The following is a 25,521-nucleotide window of genomic DNA, read 5'->3' on the forward strand; positions in this document are numbered from 1 at the left end:
CCAAGAGAGATATGATGTAATGCCCCATCCTTGAAAACCAAATTAGATGCACATTATAACATTAACACATGTTATAAAATGAATAAGGGACATTTATAAAATTCTAATTAATGATGGGTGATGGCAGATGTTATGTTTTAATAAATCCTAATTAATTATCATGGCAGTATTTAGTACTAGTTGTTTGAATAAACTGCTGCAGTTTACTTAAGCCAGCGCCTCAAAACAAGAAACAATGCAATTAATATTCGAAAAAATTACATTATTACACTTATGATTCATTTCCAAGAAAAGGACATTTGAATAGGTACATCTACTGGGAGAAAGTTTTATTTAAAGGAGGCCAGAGAAGGAGACAGGATCATCAAGTAGGAAAAATAATTATATATTTACCTATTTCTTCTTTGAGGATATAAACCATTAGACTCACATTTTGAGGACAAAACCCCTATATTTATACAATTAAGGACAACAAACCTTATTTTCCATTACCAAGTTAGGGACAAAAACCTCCTATTCAGGAAGATTTAAAAGCACTTTCAAAGTTAATATACAACAGGAAATCATCACAGTTTGAAGGAAAATTATAGCATAAAACTTTAAAATCAATATAACATATATTTTCAGAATTATGTCATAAGTTATTAATTTAAATAGCATAATAAATTCATAATTTTAGTTAAATTCAAATTCATAAATTAATGCAGTTATCATTTTGTGTAGGGATTATTGTTTTACAGAAAGAATTAAAAAGTTTCGAGGAAAGGACATTACAAAAGGTATTAGAACTGCAATCCATCTTGTGAGATAACGGTAGAATGATGAATGTATTCTAGTTAAAGAGACTTGAAGGTTGACAAAGGGAAGAAGATATGGATCCTATTTAAATTATTTTTGAAGATTCAAAAATTTGTATTCCCTTTGATGAGTCATTGGAGGAACTCAAAAACTATTATGATTCCTAATAAAAGGGGTTTCTATGAATGCATAAGAAAAAGGGATAAGGAGGAGATTAAGGAGAAAACTCCAAAAGAATGATTAATGATAAGAAAAGATAAGTCAGAACTAAAAGCAAAGACTGTTGCTATACACTTGTTATCTCTAAAAGTTGCACCCTGACTGGATCTCTCAATTTAGTCACTTCAAGTAAATGGAAACACTCCTAGGTAGTGGGCGTACAAGGATTAGGAGTGAATCTTTGGGTTCTAGGCCGGTTCCTTATGATGCTTCAACTATTTTCTCCTTAAACATAAAATTAAACTTGGGAGGGAAAGAAATAGAAGGATTGCTTGCATGAAAGTAAATGATGAAAACTAAAATTAGGTGATACACCAAACAATAAGATGGGAATATTGTTGACCTAACATGATGAAGATTTTCTGAACAGTTAGAGGGGGGCACAATATTGACCTCATAAAACTAATATATAAATATTTCACAAGAGTAAACTTTAAACAAGGTATTGAGGGGAGTGATGACACTCACAGTTAACAACCTGAGAAGAAGCATAAACCCATGACTTGTAACCTATATGAATATTCCAAACTCATTGGCAAATAAAACTGGGACATAATTTAGGGATTCAAAATAAATCACAAGAATTATATCAGACCGGTAACTTACACAGCAAAAATGAACACAATAAGGGCTTCTGAACTATTCCTTTATTTAAGATTCAAAGAATAGTTCAACAACATTCATCCAAGTAGTTACAAAGTGATCTAAAACAAATATTATGAAGAAATCCTAAGAGATCACAACAAAATGCTTTTTGCAAAAAACCAACATCCCTGATGTATATTTACAACTGCCTTTTATAGAGTTCAGGCATAACTTAGATCTAAACTATGGAGTTCAAACCCCAACCAAAGGTGGAGTCAAGTTGCAGAGAGAAACAATAAATGAATATCAGAACTAAATCTAATCTTGACATCAATCTATTGCAATGAAGTGAAGCTAGGCAAAACAAATGCACCCAGCCGTAAAAAAAATCAAATCCTATGAGATTTGATCATTACAATCCATAAAGAGACATGGAGAAGCAAAGGTGCCATGTAAAGAAGGCCAAAGAATGTCGCTCAGCATTAAAGAGCAGTCCTTGTAATGTATTATGGCTGCAACAAAAGAAATCATGCCGCTGTCAAAAGAAAATGTGAGAGGGGATAACACGCAATGTTAACCCACCGCGAATATGCGAAGTCGACCCACGTGGAATAAAACTGATTTGACCCCAATAAGATGAGTTGTTGATGTAGATCTTCATTTTGAGATAGACAGCTTAGATGCTGCAAGAAATCTCCTCAACAAGTGATTAAAACCAAACCGTAGATCAAGATCCCTTCATTCATCAATGGACGGCTGTAATACACTTCAAAATATCTAAAAATGTATACAGATCTAATGATTAGGAGTAGCCCAGCACAAGAAGGATCCACCATGTGGCATGAATCTGTTGGTCAGTACATTTCCAAATGTATGGTGGAGGAGGCAGCATGTAATTTTGCAATTTCGCGGAAGCAAGAAAAGTCACTCCCCGAAATAGGGAAAATGGTTCATGCATAATGTTAACCCGCAATTTGGCAAATGAAGGAAAATGAGCCAACTCGGTCAATGAAAGAACTGAACTAGCTTGGTCAATGAAGGAACCAAGCCAACTCGGCTCATGAAAAGATCGAGTTAACACGAAATGTTAACCCGACCAAAAGTGTGTTAACCCACATCAAAGAATTCAACCCATTGAAGATCTCTCAGATCAGTTATCAATGATGGGATGAATGAGGGGGGGGAGGAAATAGTCAACAACACTATTAATCTTTTTCCCAAAAATAAAGATAACAACAATAAACAAAATAAAGAACACTAAGACACAACAATTTATCCTAGGAAAACCCTCCAACTTGACAGAAAAACCCAGGTATACCCAAAACAAATCTCTCCTATTAAATAATAGAGGATTGAGTACGATGCTTCTAAATACAATCTTACCACACAAAGCAATCATATATGTCTTGAATTAAGAGACTCTTCATATCATAATCGAAAGTCCCTTCATTTTCCAAATACGAGTCTCTTCATATTTCCAAATGCATGTCACATTTATCTTCATATAATACAATGTCAGATTTTTAGAGTAAGACACATAGCAGACCTTGGATGTTATGTCGTGGGCGCTTGGTTCTAAGAAAGATACAAATGAATATGACAGAAATATCATCATAAATCTCTTCTCTAGCTGCTGATGCAATATAGAGGCATTATTTCAATTTCAATAGAGACCAAAATGAAGACATTGAATAAATCATATGGCAATAACAAAGGTAAAGATCTCTATCGCAGCCATAATCTTCAACACTTCATCTTAGCAAGAGAGAGAGCGATCTTTGGTATGGTAGACACGCAAAGCTGCAACCAAAAATGTCAATAACAAATTCTTATCACAAATTTTCCAATGGAACATTATTATTTCAGCATAACATTATTCACCATAGCTACTTCTAGAGGGTGAATCATAAAAGCATAAGACTGAAGTCACGGAATCACACAAATGACTTCCGCCATGCCTACTTGTAGAGGTTGGATTCAACATACCTACTCATAGAGGTGGAACAAGGGATTTCACTTCAAATTTCTTCCAAAGAAGAATGCATTTCCACCATGCCTACTTGTAGAGGGCAGATCAACCATACCAACTTGCAAAGGGTGGAACGAGGGCTTTCACCTTAGACTTCCTCCCAAAGAAGACTGCATCTTAACCATGCCTACTCCCAGAGGAACGATACACCATACCTACTTGTAGAGGTAGAATAAGGGATTTCACCTCAAACTTCTATCATAGAGAAGAACTCATCAACAACATGTATAAGAATGACTAAGATTCTCTCTCAACAGAGACTCCATCTTAGTTAGGGGAAGCATTCTCACTGATTTGATTATCAAAATAAGATTGTTTATTTCAAGTTGACCAAATATAGAGCTTTAGCAATCACATTGTCACACAAGCTTGCTAAGAACTAAAAATTCTCCCTCTGTCATGCAAACTCCCTCTGAAGCTGAATAATCTTCCTCAAAATATCATTTCTTCATTATCAAGAAAACTGGTCATAATAACAACCTATATATTGATGAGGGCACAACTCAAGACAAAATGAACACAGCAAGAAAGGAGATTTTTATTATCTAAAATGATAAGCTATTACATGTGTTATAGAAATAGCATACACAACTACATGCCTTATGGGCTATAATATGATTAGGTTCTAGAGAAAAGAACCTTCTCATAGTACCTTCTCCCAAACTCCACTAAAAACTGCCTTTACATTGCAAGAATGGGCCTTAAGTAAGCCATCTTTAGGTTTGGGGTTAGGAATAAATTTTACATTGTGTCATTTGGCGACCACCACAAAAACAAAAGGTTCTAGTATTCAAGTTAGAAGTTGGTGCAAAATTAAAAGATTCCAAAAAAGATAGTCCAACTTCTAGGAGGCATAACTTCTGATCTGAGACTCTGATTGACCAGCCATTTACATTTTCGGAAAGCTCTCTAAGTGATCTACATATCTATGGGCCAACTTTGTCTGCCCCTCACTTTTCAGGGCTGTAAAAGGCCATTTAGTGCCTCAAATTGAGCTCTAAAGCATTTTTAGGAGGTTTCAAGGAAGCTTAAAATTGCAATAACTTTCAAACCGGGAAACCTTTTGACCTGATTCTTTTTTGGGAGTGCTTTAAATTTCAATTACAACATTCCCTCCAACTTACACCATCTAAGTCTTCATATTTATGCCTCTATTACAAAATAGCCTATTTACTACACTTGTATATATCCTGAGGTGCACAAAAACGCTAACCCAAAAAAGTAATAATGGAAATTTGAGAGTTGGAATATCTATTTGGCCCAAATGGGTATTCAGAAATCAAAACACATGAAACAAAAAATAGCACCAAGCATACTTTTGGGGGATACAAGATTGCCCTTACACCACTAGATGTTCCTGCATCAGACACCTAGGGTAATTTGAAAAGTGACCCTATCTGTTCTCAGCTGGTTGAGGAAAACTGTAATGTCCCCTCTTCTATTTGAAGAAAGAACACTAGAACTTCTGGTTGCACTTTATTATTTTTCTTTTAATTCTCACTTCTTCCAAATGTTCTCTATGATCTTCTCTAAAGTTCTGACTAACGATGTAACTTATTATTATCAACTATGATTTATGACACTAATACTGGTAATGTTCCTCTTGCTTCTGATCACTTATAACACGACTTATTAAAAATGGTTGTTGCTATTTGTTTCTTTATGTTCACATTGCTTCCTTTTTATCTTCTTATCGCTGCTTGCCACAGTAATGATGTGGATGTTATTTGTAACTCTCTTTTTTTTTCAATCTTATCTTTCTTCCCTTAGCCACTGTCATGTAAGTTGTTATTATTGCTGAGTACTTTGAATCTTGATTTAATAATTCTTCTTATCCTCGATGTTCCTTGCCTGCTGCTTCTGATGTTACTATATTGCCGTTATCTCTATTCTGTCACTTCTTATTTAGAAGATTTGGTCCTTTATTCACTGTTTTATATTTCTTCTTCACTATGTTGTTGTGCATCTTTTTCATCAAACTCCCTGTTTGGTCAATGCTACCTGCCACTCCTAACTGGTGTTTGCTGTTATTTTTTTCAGGCTTCTTATTTTGTTTTTTCTACGCTGGCTCAAGTTGTCCACTACGATGTTTAAGTGCTGGACAGATGTAATTCCTTTATTTTCCCTTCTGGAATTGCTGTCAGTGGGTTTCCCAGTTTGATTGCAAGCTATGTAGAGTACCTTAATCCTTACACTGAACTAGAGAGGTTGATTCACTGATGAGTAATATGGCGCCTAGCTTAGCATTGATTCCTCTAAAAATTTCTCTACTGTGTCCATAAAGTTATGCTAATTGTGCTTGACAATAATCTAGGCCACGTCTGATATGTTCCATGTCTTATTTTCTATCCTGACTTTGGCTGATGTAAGAGGTCCAATTACTGGCTATGTATTCAGTGCTGACTGGTCCTTATCACTATGGCAGTAATACATATAGTTTATGTCTCATTATTAGACTTGAGCTTTGATTGTTCAGTCCACTAGCATTCTCAATATGTAAAGTCTTATGAATATGTGCGACTGAAATTGGAGAAGGTACCTGAAACCCTTCAAATATGATAAGTATAAGAATGACTGATTTAATATGAATACTTGGATTAATGTGAGGAGGATTTTCTGTAAAAATCTGTACTGGTCCTAAATCCAAGTATTTGATAGAGAGTTTTGTTCCCAAATTTGAATCTGTATGTAATCAGTAATATTACTCCAGCGGCTCCTTCTTGACAATATATTCCTTCGTCTTCCAATAGCATTCTCTGTTCATTGCTTGCTGGAGAATATTGCATGAATAAAATAAGATATAAAGATAGATAGATAGATAGATATGTCTGCATATTCCTTCCAATGTGTATGATACGTTCGTATCTCCCACTTTATTCTACTTATGGATGGAATAGAATATAAGGAATGCTGGATTTGTTTCTGATGTTCTTTGTATATTTTTCTGAGTATATTCCTCCTCCCCCTCGTTTATCCAGTTATTCCCAAACATATATCTCGTGGGAACAAGCGATTAAAAAGGTCATGTCCCTTTATTAAGGGTAGATATTTTCCTTTTCAATTTAATGTTAGATTTTTCATTTATTTCAATTATTGCTATTGATATTAAATATGAGATTAATAATAATATTATATTGTTATATAAATACTTTATCTATTTATTAATTATTAAATCATGTATATGTATAAAGTTTCAATTGACTTTATCAAACTAATTATATATGTATATCTATTCATTTACTTGTAATATTCTATTATATTAATTAATATATAAATTAATATAGTTAATTGAATAATTATATTATAATTTATTTATTCATTGTATTATAATTTTATTATCATATATTATTAGACTGTATTGGAGGAAAATAAGGGTTATTAAAAAAATCCAAATGGAAAATTAGATGACCAGGTTGAGTCTTCCATAGGTTGTCCTTTCCACTTCACAAGGTACTCTTCATAGTGCATGTTTCTAGTACTCCTTCCCACACGACTATCCATAATTTCTTCAATCTCCTCAGAAGTAGGAAAAGGACAAGGCTCAAGTATTAACTCCTCAATAGCATCTTCATGATACTCTGTTAAGTCTACAATATTGAAAATAGGGGAAATTTGGATTCCATGTGGAAACTCCACCTCATATACATTCTCTAAATCACGTTTCTTCAAAATCTTGTAGGGACCTAATTTCTTTATCTTCAACTTATTGTAGGTGCCCATAGGAAATCATTCTTTTCTCCAATACACCATAACCAAATCCCCAACTTGGAACTCCTTATGTCCCCTCTTTTGATCTGCCCTAGCCTTATACTACATGTTCATCCTGGAGATATGCTTATGCACTTCCTCATGTAGGTTCTTAACATGGTTAGAAAAATCCCCTATCTCAAGTCTATTTTTGCCTCCTTGCTCTATCTTCTCAACTTTGGTACAATCCTTGGACTACTCCCATACACAATTTGGAATGGTGATCTATCAGTACTCCTGTTCACAAAATTATTGTAAGCAATTTTTTCTTGTAGTAGAATCAAATCCCATCCCTTGGGCTTATCCCCTACTAAACACCTCAGTAGATTACCTAGACTTTATTCACCACTTCAGTTTGCCCATCAATTTGTGGGTGATGTGCAAAATTGAACTTCAACTATGTCTTCAACGTCTTCCACAATGTCCTCAAGAAATAACCAACAAAGTATCTCTATGTAAAACAATACTCTTTGGAAGACCATGTAACCTTACCACCTCTTTAAAAAACAAATCTACAATATGAACCACATCATGGGTCTTGTGGCAAGGAATGCAATGTGCTATCTTGGAAAACTTGTCATCTACCACAAATACTGAATCATTACCCCTCTGCATCCTTGGCAACCCAAGAACAAAATCCATACTTATGTCTTCCTAAGGCCTTGATGGAACAAGCAATGGCTGATAGAGTCTAGTATTTTTACTAACTCTAGTTGTCTGACATACTCAACAACTCTATACAAAAATATTCACATCTTCTGACAACTAAGGCCAAAAACAATGTTCACTGACAATAGCAATGGCCTTATCTCGACCAAAGTGTCCTGCCATTTCACCACTATGTTTCTCTTTGATCAAGTTCTCCCTCATGAAACTCCTTGGAATGCACAATTGACTTCCTTTGAACAACATATCATCTTGGAGCATGTAGTCTAGCCACCTTATCCTATCTAGGGTAATAGGTTCCTTGGAAGCCCTCAAAGCTTCTACAAAATCAGAACCCTCATGGTACAGAGTCTTGAGTTCATTAAACCCAACCACTTCAACCTGCATCTTTGTCAGTAAGATTTGCCTCCTACTCAATGCATCTACAACCCTATTAGATCGTCCACTTCTATGTTTCAATACAATGTATAGCTCTGCAAGAACTCTACCCATTTTAAGTTCCTTTGAATCAATTCACTATGTCTATTTAGGATTCGTAATGCCTAATGATCAGTATACAAAACAAATTATTTTGGCAACAAATAATGCCTCCATTTCTTTAAAGCATGAACTATTGAATAGAACTCTTGATCGTAAACATAATACTTCTTCTTTGCATCATTCAATTTTTGACTAATATATGCAATAGGCTTACCTTCTTGGCTCAATACAACACCAATATACCACCACTAGCATCACAATCCACCAAGAACACCTCTTTGAAATTAGAGAGTGCTAAAAAGGGTGCTCTGTCACTTTCTTCTTCAGCAACTCAAAACACCTTGTAGCTCTTGTAGTCCACTTGAACTCCTTTCTATCTCCCCTCATTGTTTTAGTTAGGGGTGCACAGATACTACTGAATTTTCTAATGAACTTTTTGTAAAAACTAATCAAACCATGGAAAGGCCTCACCTTAGTGGCAAACCTTGGGGTAGGTCATTCTTGAATGACCTTTACCTTCTTTGGGTCCATTTTGAGACCATCATATGATACAACAAACCCCAAATAAACTAACTCCCTTTTTACAAAGTTAAACTTCTTCAAATTAATCACTACTTTTTCTTCCCTTAACCTCTCAAAGACACTACGAATGTACAGAAATGTTCATCTAGGGCCTTATTGAAAATCAAAATATCATCCAAATAAACAATAACAAATTTTCCAAAAAAATTATTCAGTACCTCATTCATAAGCCTCATGAAGGTGCTCGGTGCATTGGTTGGTCCAAAGGACATGACTAACCACTCATATAGACCCTCCTTGGTCTTGAATGTAGTCTTCCATTTATCTCTGCCTTTGATACATATCTGCTGATAGTCACTCTTGAGATCTATCTTTGCAAAGTACTAAGCTCCACTCAAGTAGTCCATGAGATCATACTTGGCAGGGGAAATCGGTATTTGATGGTTATCTTGTTTATAGCCCTAGAGTCTGTACACATCTTCCACTCTCCATCCTTCTTTGGTGTTAGTACTGCACATGGACTTGGGCTCTCCCAAATCAGACCTTTCCTTAATAGTTCTTGAACTTGTTTGTTCAACTCCTCAATCTTAGTAGGAACCATTCGATGAGCAACCTTGTTTGGCAAACTGGCTTTGGGGACTAAATCTATTTGATGACTTATTTTCCTTACTAGTGGCAACCCCTCAAGGACATTATCAAATACGATATCTCTATGCTCACTGAACAGGCCTGAGACCCCCACTATAACTTTTCTACCATCTTCCTTATCCACTCTAGGAATTAAAACATAACACAAGTACTGATGTTTCATACCATCCAAAAAAATTCTTCCATCAACAAACATACCCTAGCACTACTACATGGCTTTTTGTCTTCCTTCATTAGGGATTTGAACTTGTGACAAACTCCATCTTTTGCTAGAGAATAAGTGTTTTCTCGACCATCATGTACAACACGTTTGTTGTATTGTAACAACCTTCCCAACAACATATGACATGTATTCATTGGTATGATGTCACAAAGTACCGAGTACCTCATCGTGGTAACTTCCAATATTGAACTTCACCAAGCACTGTTCACTGACCATGACCTTGTGATCATCCTGCGCTCAAGCAATCTGATATGGATGGGGGTGTTTCTCCCTCTTGAGCTTTAGCTTTGTGACCATCTCCTCTAACACCAATTTGTCAATGCTTCCACCATTAATAATCACATCATAACATTTTCCCTCACACTTGCACCTTGTTTAGAAAAAAAACTCCTCCTTTGGTTAGGCTCATTCTCACCACTCAACAAGACTTTTCTATTAACTAGGACTTCCCCTCTTTCCACATCCTTTGAATGTGATGACTTGGTATCGTAATCCACATAAGTAACCCTTGCCTAGACTTCAACTCTCCTATCTATCCTTCACTGGCATTGAGGGCACTCATAAGCTTGATGGCCTTCTTCTACATAGTGAAAACATGTACCATGAAAGCCTCCTCTTCCTAGACCTTGTCCTCTTCCTCTACCTCATCCTCTTTGGTCTCCATAATTTTGTTCAAAGGAGCAGTTGAAACCCTCATTCCTCTAGTTTCGACTGGCACCTGCATCATTTTCTTTTGGTCCTCATTTCAGCCCCTAAAAGACCTACCACCACCTCTCCCTCCATAGCCACATCCTCTTTACTTCCCATAAAACTTTTTGTCTAGCTTCTCTTCAACTCTCAAGGCAAATTGATATGCCTCTTCAATGCTGGTCATTCTAACCAAACTTAGCTCCTCCTGAATGCTTGGTCTTAACCCATTAAGCTAATGAGCGACCTTCTCCTTGGTAGCTTCTTCATGCCCTATCCTAATAAGTTGGTAATATTCCTCTGTACATTCCTAGATAGATTTTTCCACTTGCTTTAACCCTTGCATCTTCTTGAACAAATCAAGCTCATAGTCAACAAGAATGAATTGCTTCTTTTTTGTCCACCATACAATCCCACCTCGTGATTTTTTCCTTTCCTCTTCTATTCCTCTAATTGAATCTCTTGCCACCAAACTTTGGCATGAACATTCAGTCTGACCTTCACAAACTTAACCCTATCAAGGTCCTCAATGTCCTCATACTCAAAATATTCCTCCAGTTCATTGATCTAGTTGATCAACTCATTTGGGTTAAGATTTCCCAAAAACTAGGGGAAATCAAGCTTAGGTCTTTTTCCAAGCTTCCAAATGGCCTTAAAAAGCCTTTCCTCTTCTTAGTTTAGGACTCCAATTGACAAACCATTTACATTTCCAAAAATATCTTTGCGTGATCTATATGCCTATGGGCTGACTTCATCCACCCTGACTTTTGCAGCCATACGAGATTGTTTAGTGCCTCAAACTAGGCTCTAAAGCATTTTTAGGTCTTCGGGTAGCTTAAAACTGTTATAACTTTCAAATTGGGAAACCTTTTGACCTAATTCTTCTTCTGGAGTTCTTGAAATTTTAGTTACAACACTCCCTCCAACGTATACCATCTAAATCTTCATATTTATGGCTTTATTACAAAATAACCTATTTTCTACACTTGCATGTATCCCAAAGTGCACAAAAACACTAACCCAAAAAAGTAATAATGGAAATTTGAGAGTTGGAATATCTATTTGGCCCAAATGGATATCTAGAAATACAAACACATGAAACAGAAACTAGCAGTAAGCATATTTTTCGGTGATATAGGATTGCCCTTACACCACTAGATGCTCCTGCATCATATATGATCTTCCTCTTTAATGAAGATAGGTATCATCGATCCAGTCCCATGTCTACAAGTAGTATCCCCATGTTCATTTCTATGGTCTACAAGTTTTTATATAATCTCTCTTCATCCCATTGCTTCTTGATCCATCTTGTAACCAAGAGAGATTAATAATAATTCTTAAAACCAACCTATCATGAAGAGAAATATAGATATCAATGCTAAAAGCATACACTGTTCCTAGTGACATCACAAAAAAATTCATGATCAAAAGTCAAAATAGAATACTTATCTCTTTATAGTATAATCTCAACACGTACATAAATATGGATCAATACACAATGTTCTCTTTTATCCTAGGAAAAATGCTCCTCACTGAGGTAATTCCAACCCACCAAAATGTATATCCTTTATTTGAAATTGCCAAAAAAATTACAAAACTCTACATAATTTAATATCTTCTACACAAACTAGTTGAACAAAGATCAGAAGAAAATTTGAGATACTTAAAATAAAGTCATATTACATATATACAACCTTTGAATATATTATGCTACTTGCACACAATACAAAATAGGATAAGATATTTTCGTTAATACACAATGACCAGAGAGGGAAAAACATAATACAATATGAGTGATAAATAAGTTGTGGAATATGGTCAACCTCTATACACAAGCTTCTCTACTTCTCCAAACAAACAAAACTAAATACCAAGAAAAACTTTCAATAATAATCTTTCAATCAAAATAGTCTATCATCGTTGAAATGGTAATGATCTTTCGATGGACAAGTGAAAGACAATTGAGGAATGTGAACCGAAGAGACATCATTGACTACACGAAAATCGACCATGATAAACTAAAAACAAATATAATGGTAATAATATAAGTCACGATATATGTACACGGCTTTGCCAAACAAAAATTGTTCACGTAAACACTTGAACCATGAATTGAATGTGCTTGGTCATCATCAAATAACACATGTGGAAAATCTGAGTCAGCACAAGACATGAGAGCGGTGGAGAGAAGATACAACTATAGAATAATAAAAATATTCCAAGACGATACTAATATGGGAAGAGGCGATTATATAAAAATAACACCATACAATCAACTTGTGACCCAAAGAATATAAATGAGCTTCTATAACTAGAAAACTTGATCAAAATAAGAAGAAATATAGTATCCATGAGTTATGCATGAACAAAGACCAGTGAGTGTAAGGTGCACAACCAAAACTTGCAATAGTAGAAAGTGCAAGAGTAACAAGGATGAATATCTTGATCGCAACTTTAAATTCAACACATACAAAATACTCAATGCAATTTGCAACAGATACACAAACTAAAGAACAAGAGAAACTCCCTTATTTACTGTTATCTAACCTTCTCTAATACCATGCTAATATTTTGCATAGAAATAAAGATAAAAACAATAAACAAAATAAAGAACACTAAGACACAAAAAGACAATAATTTATCCTAGGAAAACCCTCCAACTTGAGGGATTGAGTACAATGCTTCTAACTCAATACAATCTCATCACACAAAGTGATCATATATATCTTGAATTGAGAGACTCTTTGTATCACAAGAAAAAGTCTCTTCATTTTCCAAATGCAAGTCTCATCATATTTCCAAATGCATGTCTCTTAGCATGTCACATGTCTCTTCATATAATGAGATGTCAAATATTTAGAGTGAGACACTCAGCATACTTTGGATGCCACATCGCATTCACTTGGTTATAAGAAAGATACAAATTAATGAGATGGAAATATCATTATAAAACTCTTCTCTAGTTGCTGATGCAATACAAAGGCATTATCTCAATTTCAAAAGAAGTCAAAATGAAGACATATTGCATAAATCATATGGCAATATCAAAGGTAAAGGTCCCTATCCCAGCTATAATCTTCAAAAATCCCAAGTAAGACAAAGAGCTAGAACTATGTATTAGAATATTATTATTACTATTTTAATGGCCAATTATGTAATAAATTTAGTTATTTGTAGATAAGAATGTGTATAAGACCTTCTTGAGTTTCTTATTAGAAATTTTCTATTTTGTACATTTGTAAATTCTTTATAATGATCTCTTCAATCATATGTTAATACATCAAATATTTTACTAGTTACTTTGTGTAATATGGTATCAAAGCATAGTCTTGTTTTTTGTAATGTCCCCGTTTTTGGTAGTCTATGCAGTTGATTGAGTTAGCTATCATAGCAACCCTCGTGAGCTGATAGGGTGTTTTGGGGGTCTCAGTTGATTACTTACTATTTTTAGTATGTTTATTATAGGCAGTTGCTATTTTTAGCAGCACAATGGATGGCTTGGCAGTCGGTTGTCACCTACAATTGATCAAGTTAATAATTACATGAGCTCTTATTTATTTATTCATTGAGTTGTGTTATTATAATAATGTTTATATTATTATAACAATGACTTAAAGAGATATTTCTAAAAAAGCAAGTTTGAAAGTTTCTAGTGTTAAGTTCTTTTGGGAAACTTCCACGTTTTCTGAAGTGAAAATTTATGGAAACTTTTGCCAACAAAAAAGCTTATAAATAAGAGCTCTTTTCATCAGGAAAGGAAACGCTTGATTATATATTTGATTTTGTGCCTTCGTGGCTTTTTCCTGGGTTTTAAATTGTGAGCCCTTGCTGAAGTATAAGGGTCTTTGAGTTTTTGATATTGAACTCACTGTTGAAGTATAGTGGTTTCACTGGTCACATCTCCTATCTGTCATTATCTATGCCTGGGAGATTGGTGTAGTAATTCTAAGAAGTGATAATTCACAGTTGAGGTATTGTGAATTAGATTTCAAAGATTTATTAATCTTCCATTTTTGTGTTGTTGTTGCTTTGGAAGAAGTCTCGATGCTGGACTAGTAGTGAATCAACTTTGAGTTTGGAAACCACTCCTAAATTGTGTGCAAATTACTGCTGCCGTATAGCTATTTGTCAAACTTCTCCAACTGTCTAAATGGTGTCTAGGAGAATTGTTTGAAGGAAGAATTTATAGACGTTGAGAGTCTGCTATCGAATTTACTGTAGCATTGAAGGGAGTCGGCCTTGAGAATTTGAGAGCTACCGACTAATATTCTAGAGCAACATTTTTAGTATTTAGAGAACCAATTGGGTGAATTTTGTACCGAGTCATTGCTCTTGGTCTGGACGGAAATCATATCGGGTTTGCATTTATTTGCCAAACACATGGAGACTAGCCTAACAACTTGTTCTCGATCTTGTGCCCTAGACATCCTTCATCCACCCGAGCTCTGTCATTAAAGATCAGCATTCATCCTGGGATATCGTGGCTCCTTTTGCAATTATGTGGTGTTCAGCATATACATGTTTGAGATCATATCTATTAAAGTGGGACTGATACAAGCAACAGACTTGGAGAACATTGTTGATTTATTTCAAGGGATTCGGTAATATTGATGGTGTAAACCAGGTTCTAGTGTTTATTAATTGGTTTCAGAATTTTATGTAATCAATCTGATTTCAATTGCAAGTGGGTACATATATCTTAACATATGACTAGCAAATGTTTCAAAATAAAGGGAAGAAGAGATTCGATATTGTCTATTATTGAGAATTTTAGTATTTCCAGTTGTGATAAACTTTAAACATTTACTTTGATAACTAAATCACTGACCAACTGTTTCACAAAATGTCAAACTCTTAATTTTTTAAGGTAATTGATGTGTTAAGATTTAATTGTTGAACTATAACCGGCTAGGGGTTATTACATTTTTCGAGAATTTTTATAATTTCATTCTGAAATTTTTTGCTCATTAAATTTTTTTAAATTTTCTTGGGATCTTGCTCTCTTCTCCAAACTTGACTATGGTTTTTCCTAATTATTGCTTCTGAAAATCACAGATCTGTAACTAGCAAAGCTTTTTTTGGAAGCATTTTGTGCTTGCATAAGATTTTTTGGGCGTCATTGTTTTCCTATAAATCACCATCTGGGTGTCATTTTTGTTTCTATTGTCTACAAATGTTTCTCGTAGCTCATTTTCTGGTCTTCTCCAACTTTAAATGTTGCTTCCTCATGACCTGATTTTTTGTCATTCTTGCTAATAATGGCCCTATTTTTTCTTTTGGTTTGCATTTTGTTTGGGTTGACAGGATTCTTGACGTATTTTTTTCTCAAAAAGGACCCGTGGTTCACAAATATATGATAAAAATGAACCTATGGTGTCATTTTTTTTGCTTCCTTGAAGATTATCTATCATTTTTTACAATGGATCTGGCATTTTTATGGAGTTTCATCAAAATGGCTAGGGTTTCATTTGAAACTCTCTTTTTCTATGCATGTTTGAAAAACTAATTGCAACTTCTTAGTGGGTTTTTACAGAGCTCAATTGGGTTGGTCTTAGAATTTTCTAGTGCCTCATTTTTTGTGCTACATTTATTTTGCGAGTGGATTGGAATTTCAACTTAGATTTTTTTGGGGTTAATTTCAAGGATTTCAAGGTTGTCTTCAATTTTTTTTGGATCAACCAAAAAAATTTCTCAATTTTTTTGTCATTCATACTTAATATTTTTTTTGAAGTTTGTACCTATATTTGTCTTTGTTTTTTGCATTGCGATTTGTGATTTTGAATCTATGATATTGCCTCTTCTTTATTTTTGGTTTTCTGTGCAAAATGGCATCATTGACCAATATAATGTTAGAGGGCAATCAAAGATTCAACAACAAGAATTATGACACCTAGGAGCAACACATGCTGGCAATCCTCAAATATCGTTGCCTTGAGACAATTGTTTTGGGCACAAAAACTTGTCCTACCACTGTACATGCAAATATAGGCAAGTTTGATCATTAGAATCAAGTAGTTGTGACCAACTTTGAGTGTTGAGCATCTGGAACCAAACATATTAACTTAAGCTTCTACCTCTTGGAATCCAAACATATAAATAACAGACAATATAAGGAGTAGCTAATTTATCACCCACACAAGGTGGAATCACATGTCCACAAAAGGTGGATCACCTTCCATTATGCAATGAAGTATGTCCAACATGTGCAGGATGATTATGTGATAAGTGCACTAAAGGTGGACATTAGAGAAAGCAAAATGCGATAACAACTATCACCACCTAAAGTGGAATTTCTCCTATGCCATGTGTAAATAAAGGTTCAAACTCCTAGGCATCTCACATGCAAACTACCATACAATGTATTATCGCAAGTAACCCCCATGCCCAAGTGCAAGTTAGGGGAATGCAATTAAACTCACAATGCAAGATGGGAACCAGCTACTAGGCCACATTGGACACCCATGTACAATGCAAATGCAATGCAAGAAATATGCCATGAAGAAGAGAAATGGAGAAAATCACATGGGACAAAACTCCCCTCCAAAACAAAGATGAAAATAAACAAGATGCATGAATGAAGGACTAATATCCTTCAAGAAATACATGCATCATGTATATACAATCAAGTATCCCTCCATAGGAAGGAAAGAAGGAAACAACATAAATCCTGCATAATGAACAATCTCTTGCAAATATGGTGAGTGCTTGAAGGAAAAACATAGCCCAATGCCTACAAATGCCAATTCTCTCCTTCAAAAGAAGAAAGACCAAGTACAAATGCAAGAATGCTTGTAGAATCAAACTAAAGTGAGTAAATGTTGTATCTAAAATGTTCTCATGTTTCGTTGTAATGTCCCCATTTTTGGAGGAGTTAATTATTTATAAAGTTATCAATTAAAAAAATATATTACAAGGTAACTTTATATTTAATTAATTTAATAAAGTGATATTTTATAAAGTCATTAAATAAAATAATCTTCTAGAGGTTGTTGGAAGAAGTGGAGAAAAAATTAAAAAGGAGGCCGACCTATCGAGGAAAAAAGAATAAATAGGCATTGAGGGCTCATTGCTTATCATCGAGATTTATTATTGATATTTGTTGATATGCGTTGTGGAGCCTAGGGTTTCTGCAAGTAGTCACAATTGGCCATTCAGAATGAAAACTCTCAATTGGTATGCAATTTTGAGGGTGTGAAAGATCACCTGAATTGTTGCAGCTGTGGGAAGGATATTTCAATCCTTTCACTGGTGCTTAATTGCTGGTTTGGAGTTTCAATTGGAGTTGCACTTTCATCATATCATCTTCAGAATTCAGTCTCCAGCATTTGATCAATCCAAGTTCTTCATTTCAGTCTGTAGTTGTAACAAGTTCTTAGTTGAATTCAGCCAGTTAGGGTTTGTCTATAATGTGCCATGTTGTAATGTTTGAGTGCTGGAAATTGCATATCATATGTAAAAACATTTGGTGATCATTGAATGAATACATTGGCACTATTTTACATCAATTATTTAAGTAGAACAATTTCTTTTATTCAGCAATATACTTTCAGCAGTGTATTAAATTTAGGGTTTTTTTTTTTAGTGGCCTGTTGGTAAGGGTCATTACAGAAGGACTAATACCCTTCAAGGAATACATGCATCATGTATATACAATCAAGTATCCCTCCATAGGAAGGAAAGAAGGAAACAACATAAACCCTGCATAATGAACAATCTCTTGCAAATATGGTGAGTGCTTGAAGGAAAAACATAGCCCAATGCCTACAAACACCAATTCTCTCCTTCAGAAGAAGAAAGACCAAAGTACAAATGCAAGAATGCTTGTAGAATCAAACTAAAGTGAGTAAATGTTGTATCTAAAATGTTCTCATGTTTCGTCATGTCCTTAGATGATGAAGATGCCACAACCCAATCAGGAACATTCCCAATCACAATAGAAGATGACAAAAAAAGACAAAGATGGAGTGACAACAATGGTGCCACAACTATCATCAAATATGAATGTCTTCGAAAATAGAACTAGAATCTCCAAACTCAAAGAATCCATTACATAACCATGATTAACCTAAACCTAGAAATATGACATATCAAGTGAAGAAAGACACTTGTGAATATCAATGTGTCTCCAAATCTAAATTTTCATCAAATAGAAGAGATGAATGTGTGACCTCGACTGCAGAAGTAGGTGGAGTCTTTAGATCATCATATCTCTTAAGAGTTGCCTAATATTCAATATTCTATAAAATATCATCATCAAAGGGAATATTATCTGCATCATCAAGTGGAAGAAGACAATCTAAAAAAGAATCATCTAGGAAAGGAGGAACAAGTAGATCTACAAAAATGTTTTTTGTCCAAAATGTGTGTAGGCACTAGGCACTCAATACCTTTGAACTATGTTGTTTATACTGGGGAGCGCTAATAGATATGAATAAAATATACATAATGAGTCTTCTTATATAGGCAAGGAAAAAAGAGACAATGATAAAAAGCAGATAAGTTATCACCCACACAAGGTGGAATCACACGTCCACCAAAGGTGGATCATCCTCCATTATGTAAAAACATATGTGCAACATATTATAATATTGTAATGTTCTTTAATGGTCATCTTAGTTAGTCTTTAGTTTATTAAATAGTTTCTATTCTTGTCTAGTTTATGATTGTTCCTTTTAGAAATATCGTCTTTGTAAATCTACAGAAGGAGGCTTTCATCTCCTTTATTTAATACAACAAAAATATCAATTTACCATAGCATGGTATCAAAGCTAATGGGGTTTTTCAGAGTTGGCAATCTTTTTAAAATAAAGTTCATAGCCTTCGGTTTTTAATAAATTTTTTAATAGAAGTTCACCTTGAGTTTTGATTTTCTGAAGATAGTGGGTTTTGGAGACCCTTTTTTCTTGTACATGCAAGGAGATTTTCTTTTTTGCTTAAGTTGCCTATATTTTTTACCCTTGCACCTATGGTCATATTTTATCACATTGGAATTTGTGGAGGTTTTCTATGCAAATCTGCGTTTTGTTCATTCTTCAACCCCTGCATCTTCTTTAGGCACCATTTTTCGTTAACAAAATCTCTTTGTACTTTGTGGCCTGCAATGGGATTTTTCTATGTATCGTGGCTCTCTTTTGAAAATCCATGATGGTATTATAAGATGCAATTCACACAAACTTCTGTCAAGGATTTTTTATCCGAATGAAGTTCTTTTGGTCCATTTTTGGAAGTTGACTAATCCATTTTGCTTTGTGCCTATATCTATGCGTAAAGAATCTACATGTTGTGACTTCTTTGCTCAAGATATGTAACCCCCATAAAGTTTTCTTTTCTTGTGTACATTTGTGTACCCATGTCTTTGGACATGTCACAACCTTCATGCAATTCTGTGTTTCACAACCTTGTGGCTTTTGTCTCTCATGATTTTTTGGCTTCTAATATCAGTGAGAGATCTTTAACACAATATTCATGATTTTGGTTCATGTCCAATTCACACAATGACTAGGGTTTTATTTATGCCCATATTTTCTTCTACTCATTTTTCTCGCAACTAGGGTTTTTGGTAGTTTTTATAACACCATCTGTGGCTGACCTTTGTGTTTCTGTGGCTGCATGCTCCCATCATGAATAGTTTTCTAGAGTTGCATCTCATATTTCAATTTTGTGGCATATTGACATGTTCACCTTTCTATGATGGATAAATATTTTTGTTGTTTCTAGGGTTTTAATAACTTTTTCTACAAAATTATTCTATTGGGTTTAGATTATTTCCTTCAAAAATATTTTGTTGGGTTATGATGATGTTTCCTCAAAATTTAAATGTTGGGTTTTACTAATTTTTCCTCAAAAACAAAGATTTGTATTCTCTAAAATCGGTGTCTCGGATTTTTTTGTCTAGTTTTGATCAATTTTTCACCTAAAAATTTTATTTTGGTTTTTCAATTTTTCTCCTTAAACATCATTTATGGGTTTGTTGAAATTTTCCACAAAATCACAGCTTCTTGCAGACAATGTGGAGTCCTAGTGCTCATCGGAAAAATTTCTTGGTGAATCATCTTGCAATATGTTTTGGGGCATAGCTACTCATCTGCAAAAAGGGTTTGGCATTATTTCTCAAAATCCTAGTTTCAGTTTATCACGCCATGTTTAGCATCAAATTGGATGGCTTCTTGGTCATTAACATTTTGTAGATCCAAGAAGAGTGTCAATAGTAGAAACATATTCTCAAGAATTTATGACCAAGAGATATCTACAGTCTTTTGCAGGGTAATTAGGCAGTGACCATTAAGGGACAGTATTAGAATATTGTAATTTTTCTTTAATGGTAATCATAGTTAGTCTTTTGTTTATTAAGTACTTTCTATTTCGTCTTCAGTTAATAATTGTTTCTTTTATTAACATCATCTTTTAAAATCTATAAGGATCTTTAATCTTCTCATTTAAATCTATATCAAGAGCTAATATATATGAATAAAATGTACATAATGAGTATGCTTATATAGGCAAGTTAATAAGAAACAATGATACAGAGTAGATGAATTATCACCCACACAAGGTGGAATTGCATGTACAATGGTGGATCATCCTCCATTATGCAATAATATATGTGCAACTTATAAAGGATGATAATGTGATAAGTGCACTTAAGGTGGATCTCATACATAAAGTGGAATGTGATAACAATTATCACCACCTAAAGTGGGGTTTCTCCTACATTGTGTAAATATCAATGCAAATTCTTGGGTGCCTCATATGCAAACTACTGTGCAATATATCATCCTAAGGAAGCTCAAGTGAAGTGTGATTTACACTAACAATATTGACAGAATATCTTTACTGAATTTCTTGGAAACCAAATATTATCCAAATAAAGGAGAAAACTTAAACATTTTCCAAGTTGCAATATTATAATCCAAAGTGCATGGCATGCAAAATTCAATATGGGATTTTAAGAAATCATTTTTCCTCACTTGTAACCCTAGAATCTAATATGTCATTTCAGGTTCAGGTTCAAAGAACTGGTTCACCGGTTCGCCAAAATTTTGAAATGGTGTTGGGTTTGTTAGTACTATAACATGTAAAAAAAATTATATATACACGAACACATACACTTACACATATACATATATATACATATACGTATGTATGCAGCTTAGAAGCATGAATTTTAGATTAGAATGCCACATTGTATCACAAAAACAACAAGAAAACTATGAACTTGTAATCATAACACCATATCTATTATCAACATCAAAATATTAAAATAATACTGAGTTCAAGTATTATTGCTTTGATTCTCAACTATTGGAACTTTATACTAAGTTTAAATCATCTAATGGATTATCTAAATCTTCTTCTTCATCATCAAAAGTATTAGTTGATTCACAAATAGTACCAACACCAATGGGATCAGTTGCACTAATAACATCCTTTCTTTCCAAGTCCTCAAATGCTTATTACCTTTTCACTTTACAAAGAGCTTGTTTGTTTGTAATGAACATCCTACTCAAAAATGTTATAATAGTAGCTTGCAACTCCCTTCACCTATTGAAGACACTATTTAATGTTCAAAATATGATTTATCACTACATAGGGCTTTCAACTAATCGAAGAAGGGTCATTGTCAGCAAGTGGGTATAAATTTTTTACTAGAAATCTCAAGGGATAGTTTAATTTGATTAATAAATATCTAAACTTCAGAAAATTTCTTTTGTAATGTTAAAGGTCTTATTCAAATTCTATAATGATTGTTTTCTGCACTAAATTATAGAATGTTTCTCAATAGAACTATACCTTGTTCGCACTTGGTTTTCCTAGGTCTGCCTTGGTTTGACCATGGTTTGACCTAGGTCTGACTTGGAGTAACCAACCAGCCTGCATTTGACCCCAAGTGGAACCCATAGGCAAACTAGGACTAGGACCAGGACCAAGACCAAGAACTGATTCAAAGTTTGTCTAGTCCAAATGACCAAAAGGAAAACTAGGTAACTTAGCTTAGAATCATTGATGGACATCGGAATCCCAAAACTAAAAATAAATTTATTTATCAAATTATATTGAAAATCGAAAACAACTCCAAGTTTGATAGCTCATAAGGGGATACTATATAAAGCATGTTGCTAAAAAGGTTAAATTCTAAAAGATAGCATAAGTAAAAGTGAAGGATCTAAGTTAACTAAAGTAGTTTTCCATTGAATTATCCTTTTCATATATTATGAACCCCATTTTCACAACCCCTCGATCCATTCATTCTTGGATTGTTTAAAAGATGCAGTGGCAAGTGCAAAGAATTAATGGTGTAATAAATCAAGGTAACTACTATAATTAGAGAGAATGAGACTAAGTGACTAAAATTCCAAAAGAAAACTGCAGAAAGGTGTGATGTTCCCTATATAGAAGAGAATATAATAAATAGTATTAAAATAAATAAATATATTAGAAGAGACAAAATTGTAAAAATGTGTACACTTTCTAAAATAGGTTTTTAATAATAAATAGTAATTTAAATTAAAATATAAAAAGAATAAATATTAGAATATAAAATAATTAAATTAAAGTATGATTGAAATATAAAAGAATTAAAAATAAGACCTAAATAAAAATATAAAACAATTACATTCTAAAATATAATTAAGTTTAATGAATGGTCAAAAGGCATGAAATGAAAAGATTTGACTCCCTCAAATATGAAATATAAAAGGGAGAATATAATTTCATTTGGAAGTGGGATAAAAGAGAAGATAAAGCAAATATTCAAAGAGAGACTAGCTTATAGATAAATATTAATTAATTATTGACAAAAAGGTGTCTCTTCCCAATAAGATACAACCATTCAATACCAAGGATATCTATTGAGGATTGAAATCATTCCCAAATGCATGAAATAGGAGAAGAATATATACTTTAATACTTTTCATGAGAGGAATAGGAACAAAAAAGGAGATTATAATGAATATATTTATAGAAAATTAGAATATATATGTGTGTGTGTGTGTGTGTGTGTGTCTGTAAATCATATATTTGACCTGTATATAATTGGATTATATAACTGGAAGATGTAATATATTTGGAATATAAGAATTAGGAGATGAATAAGGAACTAGGACTTAAGTATGTATTATAAATTAGTAATTTATTTTTAATTGAATATATATGAGTAGGGATACATATATATATATATATATATATATATATATATATATATATATATATATATATATATATATATATATATATATATATATATATATATATATATATATATATATATAGTGCCAATACATTGGATATTAATATACATGGCGTACTCTTTAATCTCTTGTTATAGCCCCTTAGAGGAAAGGTTGGTGTTGTGTAGGAAGAAGTAGAGTAAATCCACAAAGGGTAGGTGAATCCCAAGATGAGATACTGACAAGGTCTCAAAGCCTTTAAGGAAACCTATTATAGATTGATGTCTCATGCCAAGTATCATAGACATAATTACGTCGTTTACAAAAAAAAAATAGATTCTAAATAAACATTTAACTCAACACCAAAAAAAACAAACCCAACACTTAGAGATAAAATTTATCATTGGAGTCGTTATAATCTTCCTCCTTAGCTTGTCAATGCCCCTTCTACCCATTCCTTCTTTTATTGTGTTTACGCAGCCACTCATTCAATTTTGCCTCACTAAAATTGGGTCCTCCAACATCATTTTTTCACCTCTCACTTCTTTGTGTATTTGGAGCCATTTATTTATCTTTAGTTCATCCTCGATTGTCCACCCAGTTGCCCACTTGATTTCTACAATGTCTTTGTCTAACAGGTGATTCATCACAACCATTTTAATTGCTAACCAACCTTTAAGAGCCTCCCTAAATCTTTGCCTCCCATAATTTCTGCCAAACCTCCACACAAATGGAGTGTACTTGGTTCTTGCGATATTCTCAAATCCACTTTGTTTACCATCCAAATATATCCCTAAACCTAGAATTGACTTCTCAAGAATCTCATCCATGCTCCCAAGAAATTCTCCTAGAACAATGGTCTCCATTATCACTCTAATAATGTCTGTTGCATCTCCTAGTTGTAACCTACATGCCATAATCATTGAGAGCCCATATGTGTTCTCCCTGTGGTAATTCTCCACTTGATTGAACATCTCTCTAAAAATGATTATCACACTAATTGTTAATTTATTATCTTCAAAGATGAGCATCCTATCTATCTGCTTCCTTGTTATATGACCATGAAAAGGGTTTTGTTGCTTTGAGGAGGGTGAAAGTGAAAGTCATCTCCATCCTTTCAATCTCAAGCCAGAGCACACTTTCCAAAATAACCAAAAAGCATACAAGTTAAAGTACTAATTGCCATGTTTTAAAGGCTAAACATCCAGCCTACCCCTACAATAAATGTAATGTCCTTCAAGGGTAGCATGTTAGTTCATCCTTCATCCACAATGAGTTCACCATCCTCATACGCCACCGCCACAAATAAATACCTCTTTTAATGCTCCTTTTTGTTTCTTGAGGGTGATGGGAAGGTAACAATTATTAAATTCAGCCTTCCTCATCCATCAATAAGTTTCAAAAATCCTCAATTCTGGTCTCGAACATAATTTTCTTCTCTTTGTTGGCTAATCTTATCTTCTATGCACACAACTTTGTACTTGTCCTCTCACTAAAGATTACCTAATAATGTTCAAACAATCACATAAAAACTTGGAACTTAAGTTTCTGAGATCTATCAATCATGTTAAACTAGGGTTTTTTAAGAAATCAAAAGAAAAAGAGGTGAAGAACTAGAAATGTTTGTAGATGATAGTTTTGGCAAATTAAACTTGTCGAATTGTATGGCTTCCTACAAACTCATCATGATGGAAATTGAATCCAGTGGAATTTCTAACCATAGGAATATTCATCCCATATGGAACAAAACC

General features: G+C 33.9%; 1 protein-coding gene across 2 annotated transcripts in view; it reads right to left on the reverse strand.

The window, feature by feature from the left end:
- Positions 1–25,521, reverse strand: part of LOC149565663 (long chain acyl-CoA synthetase 6, peroxisomal-like) — a 227,053-nt gene that overhangs the window by 135,715 nt on the left and 65,817 nt on the right. The window lies entirely within an intron of this gene.

This window comes from Cupressus sempervirens, chromosome 3 (assembly GCF_028749045.1).
Source record: "Cupressus sempervirens isolate cs-2001-9-10 chromosome 3, ASM2874904v1, whole genome shotgun sequence".
Lineage (NCBI taxonomy): Eukaryota > Viridiplantae > Streptophyta > Pinopsida > Cupressales > Cupressaceae > Cupressus > Cupressus sempervirens.